A 27,154-nucleotide genomic window follows, 5' to 3' on the forward strand; every position below is an offset into this window, starting at 1 on the left:
AATATTTATAGCAATATGTTAGAATATAGTAATATATATATAAGACTCCGGACACTTTGTGCTTAATCCTCATTTGCTGCATCTGAGTCCAAATTTATTTATTAAGAGAGAATGATTTTTATTTTCTCCTATGCATTCTTAGATCTTTAAAAGGAGATACCATGTCTTGCTCATTTCTTTATCCATATTGCATACAAATTGAATACTTGATAAGGAATGAATAAATGAATGAATGAATGACATGTGTGGTCTGTAGTCTCTAATGGGAGTCTACCATATTGATTCGTGGTCCCTAGAACAGTCTCTAGAGCACACGGGTGAGTACACCCCACAGTCAGTACTTCCATCAGTCCTTCCCCCCCACCCAAGCATGCCCTCATCTGGCTGTGGCAAAAAATGTCCCCTCAGGGGCTACAGGGAAGAGGACAAGCTAAGACCTAAATGCAGCAAGGCTGACTTCTCTTTTAATAACCTTGCCAAAATGGGAAAGGGAGGGCAAAATAAACGGAGAATGGGTCATAAATGCACGTTGCCCTAACAGCACAGGTGAACCCTTGGTGTAAGCTTGTTTCCGTAGCTAGAGTATAAGTAAGTTCTGATTTCCCCTACAGTCTTAGAGGAATTTTAAGGGGATTCCCACTGAGCAAACTGTTAAATGTGAGCTCACGGATGCTCACCGTCAGGAAGCATTTCTTAGCTACTGCACATCTCACTGTGATTGCCCCTTCCCCTGAACACCTAAATTGGCAGTGTCCCATAGTGGTTGTGTTTGGGAAATGGAATCCAACCCAGATTCAAATCCCTCCACTCCATATACTAGCTGTGTGACCTTCTGCAATATACTCATTCATCCTCTTTAAGCCTATATTTCCTTATTTTAAAATGCACATATCAATAGCACCTGCCTGATAGAGCTGTTTCAGAAATTAAAAGAATCTGCATGGAAAGTATTCAGCTCATTGTTTGACAAAGTTGTCTTAAAAGATGTCTGAGACTATTATTATTATTTATTGCACTGATAACTTATGTTATATTTAATATTAGATGTTCCTTAGGTATTTAAGTATTTAATGCCTGTTTGTTTTGTCTTTTTGATGACAATAGCTACATACTGAATTTCTGTTGTAGTCTCAAAGTGATTAATATCAGCACAATTTCAGCAAGATACGATGGTTTTTGGCAAAATTTTGAGGTAGGTAACAGCAAGCTGTGTAGTAAAGTGGCAAGAATCTGAGCCGTCTTTGTCTTCTCTGACCAACTGTCTCCCCAAGCCATCACCTGCCCACCTCTAGGTAGTATAGTCTCCCAAGTCCAGGAAACAAAGTGTAAGTTGGATCCTGTGAATAGGTTATATTACGTGGCAAGAGGAATGAAGGCTTTGGATAAGCTGTATTTATGATGGGGAGATTATCCTGGAACATCCAGGTGGCCCAATGTAATCACAGAGTCGTTTGATGGGGAAAAGTGAGGGAGAGGGATCAGAACCAGAGAGATGACATCATAAGAAAAACTCACCAGGCTATTGCTGGTTTTGGAAATGGAGAAAGGGAGCCTTGGGCCAAGGAACGTGATCAGCTTGTAGAAGCTGGAAAAGGCAAGGAAACAGAATCTCCCCTAGAAGTTCCAAAAGTCCTGCTGACATCTTGATTTTAGCCTAGTGAATCCATTTTGGACTTCTGATCTCCAAACTGTAAGATAATTAATTTGTGATTTAAGGCACTGAGTTTGTAGTAATTTGTTCCAGCAGCAAGAGGAAACTAATACACTGGCCCTTGAGGTTATATAATGGGGGAGCTCCCAGGGACAGTGATGACTTACAGAGTTTATTCAGATGACCTGGAATAGCACAGCCAGAAAGATAATGTAACCTGACAAGTCAAGGAGGAGAAAGGTGAGCAGAGCCTGAACCATCATTCTGAGCACGAAGACAGAATGACAGGGTGACACAGTACGGAGAGCAAACAGCAAGGTAAGAAGTTAGGAAGATCAAGGGCAGGGGGGCTAGGCTATAGGGACAAGGGGGTTGAGGTTCAAGGCTGACACTGGGAACAGTGGCAGGGATGGGAGGAGAAATGCTTGACTGAAATGCTGACAAGGCAAGGATATGCCTTTTATTATACTTCTGGCAGCTCTCTTATTGGAGAGGCCTTGACAGTTCACCATACTGGGGACGTGGTTCCACATATGATGTGTACCTGTACCTCCTATGATACCTTCCATGGCCCCTGACACCAAATCAGCTCTCAATATTTGCTGACAAATGGTCTGTCCAAAGAAGTCAATGCCGGTGGTCAGTGGGATGATCTCCCCCGTGAGATACGAACTCTATCTACTTGTGGAAGCACATCTTTCTCATCATAATAGTCCTAATATCTCACTTCATGTGAAGAAAGCCAACGCCAATAATACTCTATGATAAAGCTTGTTGTCATAGTTTTATGTTAATAAACAGTAAGCTTTTGTTCCTTCCTTTTTCCTCCCACTCTCCTTCCTCTTTCTTTCTGCTCATAGTAATATTCTAAAAGCTCTGAATGTGCCAAAGAATGAAAATTCCACTGAAAGTATGGGACCCAGGGAGATGGGAAGCGTGAAAGATGGTGTGTTTTACAGTTTTTTCCAGGATGCCATGGACAGTGTAACGGTCTTTTCCTCTATGTTTCTTGTCTTTTCTGTCCAACCTTGATCTCTCCTGACTCTCTAACATAAAAATCACTTCTCAGTGTTCAGCATACATGGAGTAAGAAGGCAGCATCAGTCCCTGGGGAACATGACTAATTCTCCTCACATATGATAGGAGAAGGAAAGGAGCTTTCAAGTTCAGTGTCTTTAATTACTGCCAACAATACCTAATACCTGAAACAAGTATTAGGAATTTCATTTTTAAATTATGGATGCCTAAAGAAACAAATAGAGTAAGAACACCATGAGATACTGGAAAACACAGATAGTGTTCCTCACATTGGAGTGTTATTTCATTTTATGACAGTTGCCTAAGGACGTCCAGGGCATATAATTAAAACCTGCACATTACATTCATTTACACTGCAGGGGAAATGTGGGGCTGGCAGTGGGCCAGCAGGAGCTCTGGGCCCAGATTTCTTTCCAACTAACTGTGTGTCCTTGGATTAGTCTCTTCCCCTGGAATAGGGCCTTTTGGCTCTGTGTCTTCCAAGCTTCACCCCAGCTCTGAAGTCCATGTCCATATCGCTCTAACTAAAGGTCACTGTCATATTTCTAAGGCTGCCTTCATGGTCAGGGAATTTAAAGACCAAATACCAGTGTATCGTGGTGACAAAATTCTCTTGGCTACCTGGCAGAAGTCACTGACCACAGAGCAGCAGAAAGGAGTGGAGAAATTGTACCCTGGACATGGGTCTCAGGGGGCATCGACTGGCTTCTGAGGCTACTGCTTAGGAGGTTACTGTCACAAGATCCCAAGTCCCCCCCTTCCCCAGTTCCTTTTTGAAAAAAAAAGGAATTTCAACTTCAATGCCAGCATCAGAATGAGTCAGGCAGTCATACAATCTTAGAACTGAAAGGGGCCTTAGAGGTAACATGCAGCAGATCATTGTTCCTTCCCCGTACTAAGCATGCCCATTCATAGGTGAGGACACCCACACCTCAAGAGAGAGGATCTGGCCCATGGGTCTACTTCCATCAAGTGGCAGAGTTAGACTTGAATGCCAGTGGCTCCCCCAACAGACCCCTGCGCTTTCTCTGACTGCAAAGGCCACCCTTTACTGGAGTCTCTGTGTTCGGCTAAAATATAGCCCACGGGAGCCCTATAAACCCTTGCTTTGCAAAGGGTGGTCCGTTACCCGGCAGCGTTGGCATCAGCTGGAAATTTGTTAGAAATGCAGAATCTCAGGCCCCTCCCCGGACCCACTCAGTTAGAATGTGCTTTTTGTGATGAGGCCTCCGAGGTGATTCACGTGCACATTACAGTTTGAGAAGCACTGGCACCAACTGCCCTTAATTCAGTGCAAACAGCCGCAGCTCCCCAACAGACTTCCAGCCTAGCAGTCCGACGCTGGGAACTATTACAATTTGGTGCAGCCCGAGAGGATATAACAGTTACTTATAAATCAGCATTAGCAAGTGGTTCTTTAGTCCTCCATACAGAAATCTGTGACCTCCAGGAAGAAGCCTTAATGATTTTCAATCTCTACTCAGGAATCAACATCCATTTTGGTATCTAGGAAACAAGGAAGAGGTTTGGGTTTTTTTAAAAATATCAGATGACTGTGACTCTTTTGTTAACTTCTGCTTACTTTGCTCTGGCTTCAGTTTCATGAAACCAGAACTTCCTATTTACATAGGGTTTACATAAGGTTCATTGTTCTTTCTGTGGCACAAAGAGGCAGCCTAGGGAAGAGAAAGGAGCGAGAGCCCTGGGCCCAGAGTTCCCCAGAGCTGAGTTTCAATACTACCTCAACTACTTAGTAACTGTATGACCTGGAGCAGAGCAGTTTACCTCTCTGAGTTTTACTCTCCTCATCAGTAAAATTGTTATGTCAATAAGAATGAACTTAACAGAGTTATGAGAGATTATATATATGAAAATTCCCAGCACGCAGCAAGTATTCAGTAGGATTCAGAGCTGTGTGGTTTAGAAAGGTAGTAAATACAGCATGCAATAAATGCTTCTTGAGTATCCACAATGTGAGCAGACACTGGGAGAACAACAGTAAATAAGACGCATATAGCATCTGTCCCCACTGGAACTACTATCCATTGAGAAAGTAAAAAAACAAAAACAAAACAAAACAAGACAAGACAATGGTTGAGTGCTTGCTGTGTGCCAGGTGCCGTTCTAAGGACTTTACCTGGATTGACTGATGATCATCACTGCTATTCAGTGGTTACTAGGTACTAGCCTTACCCCATTTTACAGATGAGGAAACTGAGGCACACATGTACATAAGTAACCTGGCTAAAAGCTGTGCAGCTAATAAGTAGAAGCGGACAGGGTTATGTTCCCAGACAGATCAGTTCTGGAGGCCAGTTACTTAAGCTCTATGCTAACCCGTCTCACTATGTGCAACAACTAAATATATATAAATAATGTGCTCCAAAAGGAGGTGGCCAGAGAGCTAAGAGAGGTACTGGGGGGCCCCAACCTAGTCTGAGGGGTCAGAGAAGGCTCTCTGAGAAGGGCAAGAGAAGGAGGATGGGAAGGAGGTGATAAGAACTCAGGTAAAGAAGGGGAGGGGTCATCCCAGCAGAGGTCTTCCTAGGGGTGAAGACCTGAGATTAATTGAGAACTTAGTTAATTTCATATTAAATGAAAGAATAGTGCTTGATTCCTGAAAACTGAAGCTCTCCAACCAACACATACACTCATAGATACAACCTTTTGAATGCTATTTCTGTCATATATGCATTCCAAGGTTTTAGCCATGGCCACTGGCAATATCTATCCTTCTAAGAGGTACAGATGAAGGACAGGGTAGCTGGCAATGAGAAGGAGAAGACAGAGAGCTTTGGCATCGAGTCCGGACATGGATCCACTGATTCCTCCTCTCTATGTGACCTTGAGAAGATTATTTAAAACTGTTTTCTAAACCTCGGTTTCCTTCTCTGGAAAATAGTAATAATAATACTGTACTTCTTATACTTGTAGTGAAGATTAAATAAGCCATGTTTATATGCTAATATGGTGCCTGGCCCATATTAGGGGCTCAAGGAAATGTTTTCTCCTTCCCCTTTTCAAAATTAGAAGCTGGCAGTTGTACAGGGAAACCAGATACAATCTCTGAACACCCAGGTCCCCTCACTCAGCCTCCATCTCTGAAGATGTTTGGTTTTTCTGATGTCTTAAGCCAGGTCCAGTTATCAAGTTCTCTCACAGAGCACCCATGAGCCTTTTCAAAAAAGGCTTTGCTTGTTTAAGATCCTTCAAAGGAAGCAAAACTCCAATTTAGATGAAGACATATAAATGCCCTATTGACAGTCTCTCTAATAAACAAATAAATAAATAAGATGTGAAACCGGGCAAGGAAATTACAAGATAAGAAGACAGCTAATAAAATTAATGGGATTTTATTCCCCATGCTAAAGGAATATGTATGATCTCAATCCCCAGAGAATGCCAGAAAGAGAAATTTGGAATCAACAAAGTCAGACTTTTTCAGGGATACCTGGAACTTCAAAACCAAAATCATCTTAAAGAATACTGGGTTAAGTCCCCCATTTTCCTGCATATTTGAGTGATTTTTAAAGCTGAAATGAAAATCACATGGGGTTACTGGCAGAATGAGGACTTGAACTTGGGACTCTTGGGGCAATCAAGGGGCAGCATATGAACTGATCAGCTAAGGAGATTCGCCACTCAACACAAATAATTCAAGTTTCAATGTTTAAGCAGAAAGCTATGGATAAGTGGCTAAATTTCCTTCTCTGAAGAGGGAAAATGGAGTTAATACCACTATAAAGCAACAAAGCCTCAATTCAACAAATTTAAGAACGTATTCTCTTTTCCTAATAGATGTAATCATCCTCATGCCTGACTCTTCTCATTGACCCCTTTGCTAGAAGTTAGTAAAGTTTGCTTAGATTTGCATGTGATTTCCATCCTGTTCACCCAATCCTAAACTCATGTCAGTGGGTAATCACAGGCCAGTTCCTGTTCTAGCTCTTGGTCATTAAGCAAGAACGCTGCGTGCTGTAGCCTCTGCCATGCAAAGCCATCACCCAAGGAAGGTAAGGCTATTCTCCATCATGGCCTCTTTCCAACTGGGTATCAAGGCGGGCTTCCTAATCCTGATGCCCTTCAAATGCCTTTCAAAAAGCTACAAAAGACTCCCCAGTGCAGTGATGCACTGTGTGGTCTGAACAAATCATCTATGAAAGAAATTTCTGGGGCAACTGAGGACATTTGAATTTGGATGGGCATGATGTGGCACTAGGAAATGACTGTTAATTTTGATGGATATGGTAATTGCATTATTGTTATGTAAGATAATAGCCTAAATTTTAGAGGTGTGCTATAGAATATTTGGGAGTGAAATGCCAAGACGTCTGTAATTTGCTTTAAAACATAAACTACTTTAAAGTACTAAGCAAATTTTAAAGAAGGATAAATCAAATGCAGCAAAATGTCAGTAAGTGTTAAATCCAGGTATAAGTATCCATTACAATATCCTGTCTACTTTTCCGTATGTAAAAATTTGCATTCGAAAAAATTTTTAAAGAAATAAAATTATTCTGTTGCAATTTAAAAAGAGCTATGGAACATCACCTCTTGTTTTTCTGTTTGACCAGCCAAAAGTCAACCTCCAAAGATAGATGCTATGATGAAGAAAATAAGAACTTTCTTTTTAGGTAAAAAGCACACACAGGCAACTAATACATGAATATTTACTCACTGCAAAAACTTCCAACCATCAAGAATTATAAGGAGTAACAAGTGAAAGTCCCTCTCTATGGATTGCCCTCTCCCTGTCCACTTCCCCCAACAGCTCCCATCCCCACCCTTCCCCCGACCGCCACCGTTAACAGTTTAGTGGAAGTGAGTAGGAAAATGGATTTGTGCTCTTGGGCCAAATTCAACGCTGAAATCATCCATTAAAAAAATGATAGAAGCAGAGTAGTGGGGTGGAGCGGGGGACAGGGGAGAAATGAGAGGAAATAAGCTTTCTGAAGCACTGGAAAGCTAGATGCAGGTATATTACTTTTGGAAAGACACCTTGGTGCTCACTCTGTTTCTCCCCATGAGGACAATATGGCCTTCCTGAGTTCAGTTCATCATCCAGGAGAGCCTAAAGTTTGCAAACACTCCCTTAAACCGAAATGCCCAGGTTGGTAAAGTAAAGGTAAATCCCTCCCCCAAGGTTCTAGGGTCATAAAGTCCTTCCCCAACAATGAACATTCTCAATACTGCTTTCTCAACACGGCAGGGTCCAATCTGGGAAGAGAGTGTCACCTTCAGTTTTTGGACCTGATCAGGATCCAAGGCTCCAGAGTGGAAGCCATGACAAGATGTCTCCCTTACATTGCGGATCCCTGGTTAAATGAAACAGGAACTTACGCTGAATCTGTAGGTGACATCTGTTTTCATTAATCAGCAAAACGGGCACTGTGTAATACCAAACACATTGGTGGTTTCATGAAGATATACAATTTGGTATGATTCATATCCTTATATTCCCTGAAACTTGATAGAAGCAGATTTTGTACTAATAGCCATGCTCATGTATAACAGTTTATACCTGAAGTGACAAAGGAATCATCTACCTTTAGAAAATGTGACTCCAGTCCTCTCAGAGTGCTCAAATGCACTTAGGTTTCAGCAGGAAGAATTTAACTCTTATGGTTTGATGAAAAACACTGAGCTAACTGTTGGGAATGCTTCACATTGTACTGAAACAATGGACCGGCTCTCTTGTTTTGGGTGGTATGGTTGTGATTTCCAGAAATTGTGTGAATCATTTGTCCCAATCAGGTAATGATCATGCCAACTTGGCTGGGCACCAGGTGGCCTTTCCTAAAAGCTGCAGAAGAAATATGTGCTATAAATAGAAATGTTCAAGAAGTATTCCCTGGAAGAAAAACCCTAGGTGACCAAAATCTCCTTTTCAGCTATCTATCAAAAGAAAAAAAAAAAAAAGGCTCCTTCGGGGTCTTTCTTCTCTTAGATCTGTGAGTGTAATTATATGAAAAGGATCAACAGGCCACATTTTTTAGAGAGGGGAAAGGAAGCAGTATTTCTCACTGCTTTAGCCATGTATATCAGTTAAGAATGCTTTGGGTTGCAAATAAGAGAAACAAAGTCTAACAGAGGCTTAAGCAAATATTAGTTTTTTCTCCATCATACATCAAGAAATGTATAGATGAATAATCCTAAAGTAATATGGCAGCTCAAGGGTAAGGTACCACTGAAAGGTCAAGAACATCCATTCCTTCTATCTTTCAACTTCACTATCCTTAATAAATCGACCTTTCTTCCTCATTGCCTTGTCTAATGGTTACAAAATGGATCCCGTAGCTCCAAGAAACAAAATTTCAATAAAGGCAGAAAGAAAGAGGAGAACAGTTATCTATCTGTCCCTTTTGTCTGGAAAGAAAACACCTCAACTTTAACCCAAGTTTCCCTTAACTCTCATTGGTCTGAACTGGATTACATCATCTCCCCTAGCTGAAGAAGGCAAGAAAAATGCCTTTTGCAAAGGGAAAACGTGTTCATGACTGAATTCGACCAATTATGATTTGCTGCCTGGGACTGTACACATTGCAGAGGTTGTTGGCAACAAGGAGCAGATGGAGGTGGACATTCAGCAGATAACTGACACCTCTGTCCCATCAGATGACCACCCTCCACCTTCAGTCCCTTGTGCTCTGTCTCTTCTTCCCCCTTCTGCCTTTAACACAAATAGAATATAAAGCATTCTCATTTTTAAGAGCTGGGTTTAATTTGTCCTGAATGGTCCCCTTGGGGATGCCATCTCTGAGGATTTTATCCCACAGAAACCCTCCCACAGAAATCACTGAATATTTGCTGTAAGCCAAACATTAGGCTAAATTTGAAGTATTTTTTATAATTCTCAAATAATCCCACCAAATAGTTACATCCCTCATCATATAGTAATTTTTGCACAATCAGTATGCAGTGAAGCATTGATGTGAACTCAACTCTATCTAGAGTCAAAGACCTTCTCTCTCCCCCCTCTCACATACGTGCTCTTTTTCTCTACTGAATTCCCATGGAACTCAGAGCATTGCCAAAGCCCTGTTTTCTCCTATATTACTCTATGAATTATTTATTTGTGTAAATTATACAAAAGGAGTTCTACTTCCTAGGGTCAGGAAGGTCTTCAAGTTACCCTTGTCCTTTATTTCCAACCATATATAATTTGCCAAGTGAGCTTTCTTTACAGGGTTTTATATCCAGGGCATAAGGAAAGCTTCTCAGTGAAGACTTGACCTTAGTGCCCTTGCCTTATCAAGGAATAAGGAATGTTTGTTAAAATTATGGTACATTGGTTCTCTATCCTAGCTAGTTTAGCTGGCCTAGGGTGGGACCTAGGTAGAGCCCAGACACCAGTATTCTTTGTAAAACCTCCTTAAGTTTTCATGTGCAGCCCAGATTGCAGTTCTAAGATGAGACAGTCTCCACATGTTTACCCAGCAGTTTCAGCCCATTGTAATGATCAGGATGGTCTGTGCAAGACTGGTCACTTACATGACCTTTTTTTTTTTGTGGTACGCGGGCCTCTCACTGTTGTGGCCTCTCCCGTTGCGGAGCACAGGCTCCGGACGCGCAGGCTCAGCGGCCATGGCGCACGGGCCCAGCCGCTCCGCGGCATGTAGGATCTTCCCGGACCGGGGCACAAACCCGTGTCCCCTGCATCAGCAGGCGGACTCTCAACCACTGCGCCACCAGGGAAGCCCTACATGACCTTTTTGAGGGAAGAGTAGAAATTCTTTCTTGGCTCCAGTCACGATGGAGAATTTATTCCAGTCCTAGGCTTGAGTGTGCCATAAGTGTGTTAGGGGCTTTTGTAAAACATAACAGAGCTGACCTCTTATAGAACCTCCACTACAAAGACAGTCACTACACTAAGAACTTTTAATGACTGATTCTTTTCTTCCTTACACTACCGTCTGAGCTAGGTATTTGTATTACCCCATTTTACGGAGAAGGGAAATTACTTAAAGTCACACAGTTAGTAAATGGTGGAACCAGGGGTCCAATCCAGGAAGTCTGACCCTTGGTCTCTCGTTTTCTCTATATCGTGTTTCATGTTCTAGACATTGGAGTCTCTCAATGGCATTTTGAAGTATTATTCTCTCTACTGAGCCAGAAAAGAGGCTGGGAAGTTAGAGCCCAGGATCGGCCTGTACCTCTGTCTTAGAGCAAGGGAATCTGATATAGAAGGAGAAACAAAGGCAGCCATTAGCTGTCAGGGGATTTATGATTCTATGAAGTCGAGCTAAAGAATCTTCCTACCATGTGTAAGCCCTCACACTATGCACAAGGACTTGATCTTTTCAAGACACAGACAGCAGTTATTTCTAGGCAGTATGATATAGTGAATTAACTTTGGAACTCAGAGTCTAACAGAGTTTGCATGGCAGCTCCAAATTTATAAGTAGGGTCCCATAAGCTAATGCCTTTAACTTTCTGAGCCTCAATAGCCTCAACTGTAAAAAGAATAAAACCTTATGCTCCCAAAAGCTCTGAGAATAAAAGGAGATAATAAACATAATAGCCTATAAATAACTGTAAACAACTGCCTAGTTCCCTAAGAAACATCCATTCAGTTCAGCCATCAGATGGTTAAGAAAGCCAGCTTGAGTGCAATCACAAGGTTGAGATATTTTATTTCTGAACAAAGGTTCTATAATTTCAGCTTGGCTATGTCTGTACCCAGCTCCTCACCCAATCCCTGCAGCAGCCTGTGAGACTTGTAAGCAGATCCAGAGCTCTGCAGTAATGCTCTTTTAAAAAGTATTGTGTTTTAATAAGTCACTTTTCTCTCCTCCAGCTAAGTTCACATGAATTAGACTGCAAGGCACTTTATGCAAAACATCTGACCTTCACTGGCTCTGATTTGCATTGTCATCGTTCCTTTATTCTTCTAAAGTGCCTTTATTTTGCATAATGTTATAATGTTATTCAGACCGGGCAGTTAGCACTATTTCATTTCTCCAATTATAACCATTTTAGGAAAAGCTATAGATAACCTTCAGATATCCATGCCTGTTTCATATTTCATTCACAAGGAGGAAGCAATGAAATTGGACTTAAAAAAAAAACAAAACGGAAAACAAACTTAAAAAGCTCATTTTCGGTGGATTTTTTTAAACTCCAAGCCTAGATTTTCTTTCCTTTTTGGGGATTAAGAGAGAGTGTTGTCTCTGTCCCCCATGAAAATCTCTGCATTACTGTTTAGTTATTACAGGCAAAGCTTTCTCTTGCAGCAGGGGCATTCACTTAAGCAGAATAACCCAGTGCTATAATGTGAAGAGTTTCTCAACCTCAGATCTCTCTTCCAACTGTTCCCATAGGTCGCACCCCACTGCGGGAAAGCCATCCCAAGGCCAAGGATTAGAACCAGTTAATAAACCAATGTCTGTAAGAAACATGACATATTACATTCATTGTTATCTGCCATGTGTTAGTGTAAATGAGGTTCTGATCCTTTCTTCCAATTTAAAATTAGTTGGAGAAGACTGAGAAATATATTCTGAGAGAGGGAAATGGAGAGGGAATGAGGAAATGACCCCAAACCAAATGTCAACCCTTTCACACTTTTGCAAAGACCCTTGATTACAATTTGGATATGCTAAACAGTAGAAGGAAACATTCATTTTTCATAATATTTATCAAATACCTACTATTCCCCAGACAAGTCAAGCAGCATGCAATACAAAATGCACCCACCTTCAACAGCGCTTACCATCCTAGTCACAAGATTGTGGTAGGCTAGGCAAACAGTCAAATGAATGAATCAGGGAAAATCAGAGAGACTGAAGATCCAAAGCAGAATTAAACTTTGATATACAAAGAGCATATCTGTTAGCTTACTTCTCTTCACATGAACTGCAATTCGCTAAATACTTAAGGAAACGATATTTAAAAATTTAGTCCATGCAAATTGAGAAACGAACCTAATCAGTATCTAAGGACATCTCTTTGAAATAATTGCTGTTTTTCTTGGTCCCCTCCTCAACTCTGCTCATCTAGCTATGTGGGAGGATGGCTGACATGACCCCATGGAACTGTGTGGAAGGTCCTTCCTAAGGCTGGATATTTGAGTGTATGCTGGGCAGCATCTCATCAAGTATCCTTGATTTTGCTTAATCCCTGGGCACTCGCTGATGCTGACATCCATGAATAATGAACTCTTCTATAAACTTTTCTCAGTCTGCTTGAGTCAGATGCCTCTATCCCGTAAGTCCCCGCCAAGAACCTCCTTAGTTCTTACTGACACTACAGACCTCTTTGAGTCTGTGCTACTCCTTCTCTCCAGACTTGGCTCAGGAAGCCACCCGTTGGCTTCTGTTGAAGAGTCTCCTCAACCCCGCTTTAGTTGGCCCCACTGCAGGCTCAAGGGCTCTAAACCTAGCGTCTCATCTGTTGTACTGGAATCGAGGAAATCTCAAGACTGACAACAAAACCCTCTTTCCAGGCCAAACCATATACTCTTAAACCATGCTGGGACTCCTCTTACTGGCTTGTGGCTGCTCTGCATTATGGTGTCCTCCTCGAGTCCTCAGCAGGAAGGTGGACCAGAGCTCTTTGCCCTATATAGTCCCCCAATCTAGCCAACACATCTCCTTCCCCCTTCCAGAGTGGGAGGTGCAGTTACATCCCTGGTTGCCTTTCTCTCCCATCCCTGACTTCTTTCTTGGTTCTCTAGGTTAAGAGAGAGAGAGAGAGAGAGAGAGAGAGCCTTTCCCTTCCTTCCCAAAGGCAATCAACCAACCCCCCATTCCCTGTGCTGTACTGGCAAGCAGGGTATCAGGAAGCAGGAAAATTAAAATAAAATCAATTAACATATATCTAAAATAACATGCTTTTTATCCTTAAATATCCAGATTCTCAGTCACCAAATGCTAGACCAGTAATTTTTTGTTTCCCATTTTATAGGTAAGAAGACTAAAATGAAGAAAGTCAGAAATAAAATTAGCCCCACATTAAATATCCATCTCTTTAGTGACACTACACTTTGGAAAGTTTCCAACATGATTGTATCTTATGTTTCTTTCTTTGAGGGATGCTCTTCTTGCTCCTGACCCTTAAAACAGAGGTGTTTCTCCAAATTTATTTCCTTGGATGCCTTATTTTTTTTTCCCTTCACTACTTTTTTATATGTGTGTGATTTCATCTACTCTCAGCATTTAGCCAGAATTTTTCAATCTAGACTCAACATTTTCTTCTTATCTTGCCCATTTTCCCAACTGTTGTTGGGCATTTCTACCTTGGGAGAATGCTGGTTCCTCAAACCACACATTCAGAGAACTGAATGGTCCCCATGGCATTGACTTTCTAATTTCTACTCATATCACGCTTTCTTCAAACATCTTACTATTATATTTGGGTCTTCAATCACCAATCCTGGCCATGCTGGTTCCCACAGACTCTTACCTTCTTGGTCTCCATGATATCTTATCCTTATTTATTGCTCTCTCTATCCCTGCCTTACTTCATACAGGACCTCATTACCTCTCACTGGGGCAGGAAGTCAGGCAAGTGTGATGGAGTATAAAGAAAACGGGCTCACATTCCATCTTGGCATCCTGGCATCCTAGACATTCCAATACTTAGCCCCAAACACATTTCATGTCTTATCTCCTGCACTCCAACTCATCCTTTACAGATCTGCTGAAGTTGGCAGCTCCTTCTCCTTGAATGTGGGCTTTCCTGTTGCTATACGGCAGCTAAGGTTTTGTTTTTTGGGGGTTTTCTTCTATATCAAGTGAGCTTGTCAAACCCCTCCACTTATTGCAATATACTGGCCAACCAAGGTCCACTTTAGATACATCTTTGTGAACAGTTTCTTGAATGGCTGTCTTTCATGAAACCCAATAAATACTGTTTCCTCACCTATACAGCTACTCTTCAGCCATACAAATGAGTCAACTCTTTGGAAAAACTTTCTTTGATCCTCAAGGCCAGGTTAGGTTAAGGGTTCCTTCTGTGTTATCCCAAAGCTTTAGGGGAGGACCTTCTTCTATCTCTGGCTCCCTCCTTCCATAAACAGACACCACTGGGAAAGAGACATACCCGGATTCTCTATTTTCATTCTTTACTCACTTATTCTCATTGAATGAAGAGTAAGGTATCTGATTCCTGGATTTGAGAGAAGGGGCTGAGCAAGTTTATCCTGACCTCTTCTTTTCTTCTCTCTCTCCCTGTTTCTCTACCCCCTGAAGCTTGACATGCATTCTGTTCTGCTCTCCATTAAGTGGTAATAACTTCTCTCTATGGGAAAAGCTTAGGCTCTTATACCATTATACCAGAAGCCAGAGGGGTAAGTTCAGTTCTGGCCTGGAGTGTTATTAGTGAGACCTCTGGGTCTCAATGTGATCTGGTATCACATTCTCTAATCCACTTTTTATCACTAATAGAACTGACATGCTGCTGTGCATGTGTTTCTCCCCTGTGCCTCTCAACTGACTCAGAACTTGACAGAGGAAACAAGCAGTACCTCATACCTCCTTCATGATGGTTTTCAGTACAGCCAATAGCAGTTTCTTTCTCTCTTCTCCCTAGCCTGTACATTCCTGGAAGACAGGGACGTTCTTTTTCATTTTTGCATCTCCAGTGTCTATCACATTACTGGCTCAGTGAATATCTTCAGTGAATGGATGGATAGATGAAAATCTTATACCACACATGTGGCTTGTAATATACCTTAGAATTGCATAAATAAATGAATGAATGACATGTATTTGTATACTTTCCATAACTAGCTCTGATTCCTTAACACAAGTTGCCTACCAGCTTGAGCAATCTGAACCTCAGAATTTTGCTGCAGGCCTGCAGTTGAAGAATACTTGCAGCTCTTCCTCAATGCTTTGATTTTCCAATGCTGATGACACTTAAATTTGTCCAGGAAGCTGCAGAACTGTTCAACCCTATCTCCCAGAGCCAAATGATCTGCTAAGCATATGGCATCAGAGCCGGGTGATAGCATCCCTCCACCCACGATCTTCTCTTTACGCTTCTCTGCTCTTCCTTTATAAACTAATTCTGTCTCTTACTGTATTTTAAATCATAATAGTATCTCACTCAGCCTCCCTTATCATGAACAAGCTGACACAGGAATTCAGGAAGCCCATTACGTCTACATAAAAGTATACTTTTTTTGATGAATTTTTTTCCCTCCAAATTCTTGTCCTCTTTCCCAGAAATTTAGCTGTGTTATTTTTAACCTGAATTAGGTGTGTCTCTTTCCAGGAGACTTCCTTTCTGCAAGCAGTGGAAAATACTTCAGCATGCATCCTCAATTTTAACTTATTAGCAATTATATTATTTTTTAGCCATCTCTACAGCCTGGGTTGGTATTTTAACATAGGAAATAGGTGCTAATTTGAGCATGATTTTCATCTTGGGGCTTCTAGACCACCACCATTTGTGTAGGGAAGGAAAGCATCTGATGACCCCAGAACATTTCACACTTCAACTTCTTTCATGAACTAATCATTTACTAATCATTTAATGAGTAAATATTCTATACTCTCCCTACCAGTTACTTATTGCTGTTTAACAAATCACTCCATAATTTAGTAGTTTTAAATGAAAGCCATGTATTCTTTCTCATGAGCTTATAGATGACCTGGGAAGTTTTGCTGATCTGGGCTGAGCTTGGTTGATCGTGACTGGGCTCGCTCACGCGTTTGTGGTCAGTTGAGTTAGGTAGGCAGCTCAGCTAATCCTGGCTGAGCTTCTGTGTCACATGGTTGAGGATGGACTGGTCCAAGATGATTTTCTGACAGTTCAGCTCTGTCCGATCTCTCATCCTCTAGCAGGCTAATCCAGGCTTGGTCCCATGCAGTTGGTAGGATTCCATATTCAAGAAAACTCAATCATGCAAGAGAAGAGGAGACACTCAAGGACTTTTCAAGCTTCTACTTGTGGCATGTTTTCTAGCATCCTAGTAGCTAAAGTAATGTATGGCCTTAGTCCAAAGTTCATAGGAAGATGGGCTTCTAGTTACAGAATAAAGAGAATGAATAATGAGAAGCCATTGAGTAAGCCCATCAATGCAATTGATTTACCACTCTCCAAACTCTCCATCTGACTGGTGGACCTCAGGAAAGTATAACTGTAATGCCCTACCTAATTCTATCCCTGCTGGGAATAACATCATCAGCAGCAGCAACAACAAAAAAATAGGTTTCATGGACCACCAACTGCAGTGCTTAGACTTTATATAAATGTTCTTATTTAATCCACACAACCCTATAAAGTAGATACTATTATTATTTCAAGCCAGGCACTCTAACTCCAAATCCCATGGGTATAAGCACGAGCCCAGTCTTCTGTAAAAGCAGTTGGCCATTTTGTCTCCTATAGGAACACACATCATAATGATGGCCTTTTGTTACGCTTTGTTCTTATCTCCTGGTAAAAAGTCTTTGGTGAAGAGCTTATACATCATATCTCTTTTTTTAAATTAATTTATTTATTTGTTTTTATTTTTGGCTGTGTTGGGTCTTCGTTGCTGTGCACGGGCTTTCTCTAGTTATGGCGAGCGGGGGCTACTTTTGGTTGTGGTACGTGGGCTTCTCATTGCGGTGGCTTCTCTTGCTGCAGAGCACGGGCTCCAGGAGCGCGGGCTTCAGTAGTGTGGCATGTGGGCTCAGTAGTTGTGGTGCACGGGCTTAGTTGCTCCACGGCATGTGGGATCTTCCCGGACCAGGGATCGAACCCATGTCCCCTGCATTAGCAGGTGGATTCTTAACCACTGCGCCACCAGGGAAGCCCCAAATCTCTTCTTCTGGTGCAAATTTTTTGAATGGCTAAAAGATGTGTGAATATACAAGCATTTATGAATCTGAGACATGCAGTGAAAAATATTACTCACAGGTCATTTCTCAATCATGGCTCACAAATCATTTTACACCACATCTTGAAATCTCTCTTCCCCCTCTCAAATTGTTGCTAAGCAACAACAAAAAATGGGAAAGAAATTGCTTCTGTGAGCATCCCTCAGCTCTGGGTCTATCCCATCTAGACCTGCTTTCACAAAGATGCTGGATCCAGGAAGGAAGTGACATACCACGCAAACGTGAATCAAACTAACCATGTTTAGTAGTAGTTAACAGTGAAGGAGATTAGGGGGAGAAGAGATGCCTGGTACTTAATAAAGAAGCAATCATCTTATCACGCCTAACTTAGGTTACTCTTTGACACAACAGACTCTTCCACAAACTCCAGAAAGTAAAAAATCACTTTATCTTGAAAATCTCATTGCTTATCAAATAAGCTTCTGAAACGACCAACACTGTTCAGCATGATAGTCTTTAGGTGCTGTGATTTCATCCTCAATGAAGGCTACGCTGTAAGGTGCAGAGGAACATTATGAAGTATATCATAGTGCTTATTGCTGTCCTTTGTTGTGAGTGTTCAGGTTTAATTTACATTACATGTTCCATGGCCCCTGGGAGTGCCCCAAGTAACAATCTAAGCCAAGGGTCAATGGAGTTTTTCTGTAAGAGGCCAGATGGTAAATTTGTCAGACTTTTCAGGACATATGGTCTCTATTGCAATTCTGCCATTTTGCACAAAAACAGCCATAGATAATACATAAATGAATGTCCATGGCTGTTTTCCCATAAAACTTTATTTACAGAAAGAGATGGTGGGCCGGATTTGGCCTATAAGCTGTAGTTTTCTGACAACTGCCCTAAAGAATCAAGAAGTCCCTAGAGATTCAAACTCTGTTGCTTTGGAGAATAAGTTTGGCTTCTGAGTAGGATGAGGCTTAGGCCAATTTAACTCAGAAGCTTAACTTCCCCTTCTTGTCATACTCAGCAACTGGAATCTGGATAGCCTTGGTTAAGAACGATGTGATAACCAGTGCACTTGACAGCCAAGAAGGGGATTCTGTTGGGGAAACGGTCTGCAGGGAGAAAGAGACTGCGGCCACAGAGGAGCCTTGTTTCCCTCTGACACAAATGCAGGGTTTTTCCTGGCAAAGGCTTAACTCTAAAGTGCTTGGAGATGTAAAGACAGGATGAACTAAGGGACTCAAGTTAAATACTTAAAAAACACTGGACTAGAAGCAAGGAAGACTGAGGTCTAGTCCTAACCTTGCCACTAACTAACCTTACGAGTCAGTTATTTGATAACTGGGCTCAAGTTTTCCCCAACTATTAAATAAGAGATTCCAGTGTTTCTCATCTGTGTACTCATCCATCTGCATCAGAATCACTTAGGCTGCTCATTTAAAAGGCAAATTTCTGGACACCACCCTAGTCCCATTGAATTATCATCTCTGAGGGTTGCAGCCTGGTGACATGTATGAATAACATGAGTTCCAGGGGTTCTAAAGATACAGTAAAATTTGAGAACCACTGGACAAGAAAGATACTCTCCAATAAGCCTTCTAGCCCTGACGTCCTGTGCTTCTGAAATGTGGCATTAAATCTATCATCTTCTGCAGTGCTGACTTCTCAGGGAGAAATGCCCGTTAACTGTGACACATATGGCATTCATTAAAGCTGTGTGGAATTTCGGAAAGAATAACCAGCCTCAACTATACCTCTGCTTGGAGAAATGGTCTCTTGGCCTGGGCAGATGTACTTGACAATCAGACGGGGAAAAAATAACTCCACACCCTTTTCCTCAGGCCAAAATGCAAATTTGGAACTCACCCTGCATGCCTTCCCAGGGAGGTGGCCACAGCTGATGAGGGACTTTGTGCTTGTAGCAACAAGCCCTGGAAGCTGAATCACATCCTTGAAGCTGACACAGCTCCCTTCAGCTACAGAGCAGCTGAGGGAGAAGGCAAAGGTGTGTGGATGTGTGGCTATGGTATATGTGTTTGTGATGTGTGTGTGGTACCTATGTGAGAGTGTGTGTGGTATGGTGGGGTGAGTGGAGGGAAGGTGTCTGGTGTTTGTACCTTTGTGCTTGGTGTGTGGTGCGTGTGGTATGTGCGATGTTTGTGTATTTGTGTGTGAGAATTGTGCTATTTGTGTGTTGATATTGTGGTATTTGTGTGTGTATTTTGTATATGTGTATATGTGTGGGTGTCGTGTTTCTGGGTGTGGTTTGTATATGTAGAGTGTGTGTGTGTGTGTGGTATGTGTATGTGGTATGGTGTGTGGTGTGTGTGGTACGTGTGATGTTTGTGTATACTGTACATGTAGTGTGTATGTGTGGGTGTGGTGTCTGTGGGTGTGGTGTGTGTATGTTATATATATATATCAGGGTGTGTGGTGTGTGTGTGTGTGTGTGTGTGTGTGTGTGTGCTGGCAGAGGGCAGGATAAGGGGGACGGTTAGTCAAGAGAGCCAGGGTCCATAGATTCAATAGTCCCTACTGTGTGCCAACCTCAGGCCAGGTGCTAAGAGTACAGAGATGAATTAGAACAAGTCACTGCCAGGAAAAATCTGAGTCTGGTGTGTAGCCTTTCCTGAGTGTTATGAGCCAGGTTCTTTCCCTGCATCTCTCTCACAACAACCCCTTTGAGACAGAGATTGTGGTTGTTCCCATCTTACAGCTGAGGAAAACTAAAGCTAAAAGAGATTAACGATGGAGCATTGTAACAAACCTGAAGAACTTGGACCCAGGCAGGTCTGGTTCCAGAGCCTATTCTATTCACCACCACCATCACAGTAGCTCATTTTATTGAGGGTTTTGCACACTTCAGGATCTCAGGATGTGCTCAAACAACCCCATGAGATAGACACTGATATTCTCATCGTGCCAATGAGTGAGTTGTCCAAGACCACAAAATCAGTACGTAGCAGACCCAGGATCTAAACCCAAGCAGTGTTGCTCCAGGGTGTGTGCTCCAAGCCTTCTGTTACTTTGCCTCATAAAGGCAGACAAACGTGGCAATAAATGACAACACAGAAGATGCACGTGGAATGGTTAGAGGAAGGAAAGGATACATTTCTGGGGGAGACCACAAAAGGCTTCCCTAGGAAGTGCTATATGCTTTCCTGAGTTTGCAAACCTGACTCCTGGAGAAATAGCAGAGCCCATATTCCTCTGGCCATAACTTTAAACACAACAGAAAGAGTCTGATGATTGTAATTTCATACCTGCTTGATTTGTCCTTGGTTGGCGGGGAGCAGGGAGTCGTGTTCTATTTCTTTTTTCTTTCTTTGAACATAAACTCCCTTGATGAAATGTGAAATGCCTCTTTTGGTCATGTAAATAGCCTCTTATAGTCCCCCCTCCCCGAGAAGCCAAAGAGTAGTCAAGGGCAGGCAAGCCTCTATAAGAGCACAGAGGAGGGAAAATGAAAAGCCTGTATATGCAGAATAGTGTTGCCCACAGAGCAAGGGGCTGGAAGTTGGAGAAAAAGTCTTGCTGTATATTTTGTCCCCAGCCCTACCACAGTTTTTAGTCCTCTTTCCAAACTAACTGGAAATGATTTATTAATAAACTCATGATCATTATGTATTTCAGGAAGATAGGTCTGACTAGCTATATTCCCAAAAGACTATCTTCCCAATGGGAGCTCACCCTCACAGTCTTGGCTTTAGCTGTGCAGGACAATAATGAATGCAGCCAGAGCCTAACGTTTGTTGCAACTATGGTGTGTTTGTTTTTATAAAGAAAATTTTGAAAATAAAGCAATACATATAAGAGAAGGATCCAACTTAACTAAATAAATAAGTACAGAAACTGCACTGGAAGACACCTTAACAAGTCAACTGAACCAACTCAGTGTGTGTGTGTATGTCTCTGTGTGTTTGTATGTGTGCACGTATGTGTTCATGTGTGTATGCGTGTGTACGTGTTCACACATCACTTCTGGTCCCCTGCACTCACACATTTCCAGGAATGGGAGATCACCACTGGCCCAGGCAGGCCGCTCCACTCTTTTGTAATTCAAGTGGTTATAGGATGGGCTCCTTATGATATTTGCCATTTGTCCTAGTTCTGACTTCTGAAGTTACTCAGAGTTGATTCTGAATACTTTTTAGTGTCTTCAAAACCTTTTTGGAAGAAAGACATGAAAAGCAAATGTATAAAAAAAAAAAAAAGCAACTGTATATAAGTAAAATAAAGAAGCACATGAATTCTCCACATAAAAAGCCCACTGATTATTTGAAGATGACTAATAAATTCCTCTAATCCTTCTCTTCTCCATCCAGCTTAAATACCACTTCTGCCTAGCTCCATTCCCCATATCCAGTCACATGACTCTCCCCAGAGACACACGTGTGCACACATGCACACACACACTGCCAACTGGTGGATTCAACTCTCCTTTAAAACCCTGTGACTGATGTTGTCCTTAACTAAAGTGTGGAGTGATCAGGAGACTTCCTCTAAAGTTAAGTTTGCTGGGCTTCACTGGTGGTGCAGTGGTTGAGGGTCCGCCTGCTAATGCAGGGGACGTGGGTTCATGTCCCGGTCCAGGAAAATCCCACATGCCGCGGAACGGCTGGGCCCGTGGGCTATGGTCGCTGAGCCTGTGCATCTGGAGCCTGTGCTCCACAACAGGGGAGGCCACAACAGTGAGAGGCCCGCGTACCGCAAAAATGTCCAGCTCAGCACTTATGCAGCATCATTACAATCACACCCCTTGCCCTGTGCCCAATTTCCCAGCTTGTAGCTCGGCTCATCACTGGGTCTTCTGGCCATTTCCTCAGTGTGTCCCCATCTTAAAACCACCCTGCTTTAATGGCTGGTTAAATAAAAAACATTTGTTTATTCTTGGACTGAAGTCTTGATTCCAGGTCCCTAACCAGCAATATTTCCTGACACCATGGCATCAGACATTTTAACAAACTCAGTCTTCATTTTAAACAATCAATTAAATGTTTACAGAGAAGGCCAAAGTCAGACAGGTATGCAGGTAGCTAAAGATTACTCTGTTCTTCAAGCAGTATGTAGCTATAGAAAATTACTATCATCCAGCCTTCATTTCTCAAGTTTTTCTTCCAAAATATTCTGAAGGAAACTTCCAAGTCCTTTGCTGAGACTGACACACATGGCATCAAGGCACCCAGTGCTTTGCTAGTCTAACAATCCTACCAGAAAAGAAAAGAAGGGAATTTGTCATCACCTCTCTTATTCTTAGGTAAGCCATACGAGCTCCCAGTGGTCATTGCTTTCTTCTCTAAGTGCTGAGAAAAAATTATATGTATGTACATACATATATACATACACACACACACATATACATATACACACATATATATACACATATATATATATTTATACATACACATATATTTCTCAGTTATAGAGTTTTCTTGGGGATAGATATCAAATTTAGATGTAAATTCTAACACATATTTTCTTCTTATTTAGTATTGAATAATTTGCACATCTTCAGTCCTCTGGAATTGTCCTCTGAAATTCCTAGAAGATTACTTAGAGTTACAATTGTGTACTCAAATCTTCTTTCTATTAAGTCATTTATTCAAGGTGGTGACCTTGAGCAAATGATTTCTTTTCTTTCCAGTTTCTTTAACTGTAAAATGGATATATGTCTTCCAGAGTTGCTATGAGAAAGGAATTCAAGAGCATACCTAAAAACACCTAATGCAGTGCCTGACGTGTCCTTTAATGAAGGTCTGTCCCTGCCCTGTGGTGATCCACTTATTTTGTTTCTGCATCTTGACCTCTGTGCTTCCATAGTATTTCCTTATGTCTCCTCCTCTCCACATTCTGCCTTTTCCAGTTGGAAGATCATTGCCCTTGACAGAGATGACATAATTTTATAAAACTTATACAGCAGGGCTCCCCTGGTGGCGCAGTGGTTGAGAGTCCGCCTGCCGATGCAGGGGACATGGGTTCGTGCTCCGGTCCGGGAAGATCCCACATGCCGCAGAGTGGCTAGGCCCGTGAGCCGTGGCCGCTGAGCCTGCGCATCTGGAGCCTGTGCTCCGCAGCGGGAGAGGCCACAGCAGTGAGAGGCCAACTTATACAGCAATGTTTCTTCACTCTTCACTGTTAACATTCTGTTTTCTGCCCTGGGCAATGAGCCTCTTCCTTCCTAATTCTTATTTTGAAAATAGCTTCTAAATAGTCCCACTGCAACTCCTAGTACCCTTTTAATTCTGAGTACTTTTCACAAGTCTCAGTTTATTCAGCAGTTATCATTTAAAGGCTCACTATATCCAGCATGTACTCAGTGTTGAGGACACATCAATGAACAGATTGATGGGGCCCCTATCATAACACATCTCACAGGGGGCATCAGTTCTTGCAGGTGAAGCTGGGTTTAACCCGTGCCCCAAGCCCTAGGGTGAGTGTAGCACACAGTGGAACTAGGATTCGAATCTAAGTGCACTTTCTGCCATATGATATTGGCACAAATGAATTTTTTGGGAAATATTAACAGCACCAAGGAAATATTATGAAGTACACTTTTAGGCGGGCCCCATGATCCTCCTTCTGACATCATCTACCTCCACTCAACTGATTATCCACTAATCCTTATTAAGTGGTTACTGGATAGGGTAGTTAAGGTGTAACTGATAACAGCTAAGGAATGAACCTCTTCCAGTGGGAATGCAGTAAGTGGTTTTATTCATATCAACACACTCTGAGAGGGGGTGGAAAATGATTTAAGTGGCTATCCTTTCCCCCATCATTTACCAGTCAGTCCTAATTCATTCTTTCCACAGCTCTCAGACATTAAGCTCTAAATACAGTGAACAGAAGATCATCACACTACATGATTACACATCCTTTGCCTTAAGAACCCACCGCCTTCTTTACTCATTCCCCATGTAGTGAGGTATAAACAGTGTCTTCAGTAGCAGCGGGGAGTGGACCTGGACTCTTATCTCACTCCCGTCATTAACTCATGGGAAGTCATACCTCTCTGGACCTCCTTTTCTTCAACTGTGAAATCAAGGACTTAGAAAGTTCTTGAAAGAAGGTCCTGCTCTAAAGTTCTAAGAGGTCAACTGCCTCATTCCAGAGACATTTGGCTGTGCATAGATGTTAGCAATCAGCCTCCTGCCCCAAGAGCACTTAGTTTCGCTCTGTAGGAACCACGACGCAGCTCTTCAAGGGGGCTCCCATGGTGTGACCTGAGCATTCACATTCTTTTCCGAGAGCTCATTCAGTGAGATGAGGGAGAGCTCTCATCTCATCCAGTGAGAGCTCTCATTCATTCACAGTCTTCATGGGGCTTATACCATGAACAGAATTGGATCTGGGCCAAGGGCTAGTAGCCTGACTGTGTCACTTATACACTGTGTGGCCTTGAGAAAAACACGTCACCTCTCTGAGCCTTTTTACTTCCTCTGTAAATCTGTCACAATGGTACATCTTTAAAGGCAGTGGTGGGTCTAGAAATTTTATGACTATATTATTGATCTGACTGGAAGATGGCCTGAGAGGCTTGCCTTGAACGTGTGATTGTGAAGTTAGCAAGCCACGAGCACAGTGCATTTGCTTAGATTGTGTATGTATTTAAGGAGTCTAGAGTGAGAGCACGGGTGTAGGTTATATGAGGTGGTGGGACTCAGGCCTCCTCAAGTTACCCCAACAGCACAGTCATTATTCACAGAGCTGTTTTGACAATTCAATGTGATTCCATATGCCTAAGTGCCTGGCATGTGTTAGAGAAATAAAACAACATGCTGGTTTTGAATGTGAGTCAGCTTTGTGCCCAGCTCTAGGTGAAATACACATCACCCTAAAGTCCTTTATCCTGCAATAAGGTCCTTGAGAGGAAGACAGCATTTTTGTAGGGGCAGCATGTAAAGAAACAAAATGATCGTCTCTTGGAAAATACTGTCTTATTCTTAAGATCTGAGGTAAACCATTGAGATTTTGGAATATATCAGATGGTAGCTACATGGCTCCATTAGTCCTCAGTTAAAGCATTGGGCTTGCAGAGTTGTGGAATCAGGATTGTTTATCCTAGTCTTGACAACACTTGGAAATTGAATTTGTGCCTGACTCCTAGCAGGCCTTCAATAAGTGTTCAGTGAATGAATAGATGAATTAGTGAATTAATGTATAAATGAAAAAAAAAAAACAACAATGAACTATTTTCTAAGACCACCTCTGGGAATTTTCAATTTCCACATATCTCCTCACTCCTCAAGTTAGTCTATCTGAAGGAACAACTCCAGAATATTTTATTCTCATAACATTTCTATATGCATAACCACAGGAGAATGCTCAAAGTATTTTGTAAACTTCTTATTTTTCTTCTAGCACTGGCAATTCTATTCCGAGCTTTTAGATGGATAGATAGGCAGGCCAGCACTCCTCTGAAATCTAAGTGTTTGGAGGAGTTGTCCCCAATATCCATTCACCCCTTCCTCCTCAGTAACAGGGGCATGCTTTTTCAGTTGGGCACATGGCTGCATAGGACAAACACTACATTCTCCCGCCTCCACTGCAACTAGCTATGGTCATGTGATGAGTTCACAATAGAATGTGATGAGTTCACAACAGAATGTGGGCAACTTCCTGGAAATATCCTTAACCAGAGGGGGCTGTTCTTGCCTTTCCCCTTTCCTCTTAAGTGCTAGCTGAAAAAACAACCATCTTGGAGATTGAGATGAACTTAGAAATGGAAGACACTTGTAAAAAGTAAAAGATAGGAAGATGGTCCCTAATATGGGTCCCTTCAGACCTTACCTAAAAGAGAAATAAACCTCAATTTGAAAAACAAAACCAAAACCGTATTTTGGTGTTTTTTTCCCCACATAGTCAAAGCAAATCCTGACTCACACAGAGTTGACCCTAGGAAACCTTGGAAATGCTATTCGTACAATGTGCTCATAGAAAATGACCACTGGACTAGGAAATGGTTATTGGACAAAGTGTAACTGATAACAATGAGGGTGAGCTCTGGTCCAGCTTCTATCCCTAGTTAGTTTGCTGACATTCAATAAACAACTTCCTTTTTAAAGCCTCAGTTTGCCCCTCAGCAGAATATGAGCATTAAATAAATATCTCCTCTACAAATTTACTACCCCATGATAATTTTTAGAAAAATACAGCATGAGCTCCTGTGTGAAATATCCTGTCAAGCTTAAGGATATTAAGGAAAGAAGAATCTGGTTGTAAACACACTCAGTCGATATTTGCTGTGCACCTGACTCATGCCAGGTACTGTGCTAGGTGCTGGGAATATACAGGTGACTTGAACAGAGACATTAACAAATATTGATAAATAATTGTAAGTAGAAAAAGATTTGCATAGAATAGAAGCACACATGTTATGGAACCATGTGTCAGGGGAACATTGCCTGGTTGTAGAAAGAGGAGATCAGGAAGAAATACATGAGGAAGTGATATTTAAACTGAAATATGAAGGCTGAAGGTTGACTAGGTGGAGAGTAGGAAGAAACACAAAAACATCTATCTTAAGTGAACTTTAAAGGTTCCTCAAGGACAAATTGATCAAGATTATTGAGCCACAAAAAGAGACTCAGATTTACTCACTCGCAGACCTGGCCCTATTATAAACTGATGCCTCCCAGCAAAACCTCTACCCAATCCTTAATACTCAGGACTTCCAACTCTGGAAGATATT

The 27,154-nt window shown here is 41.9% G+C and overlaps 1 protein-coding gene across 19 annotated transcripts in view; it reads right to left on the reverse strand.

Annotated features, from left to right (window-relative positions):
* LOC307176302 (uncharacterized protein) overlaps window positions 1–27,154 on the reverse strand; it is a 619,483-nt gene that overhangs the window by 396,899 nt on the left and 195,430 nt on the right. The gene's annotated exons all lie outside the window — the stretch shown is intronic.

Source organism: Stenella coeruleoalba (genome assembly GCF_951394435.1).
Source record: "Stenella coeruleoalba genome assembly, chromosome: 17".
In the NCBI taxonomy this organism is placed as follows: Eukaryota; Metazoa; Chordata; class Mammalia; order Artiodactyla; family Delphinidae; genus Stenella; species Stenella coeruleoalba.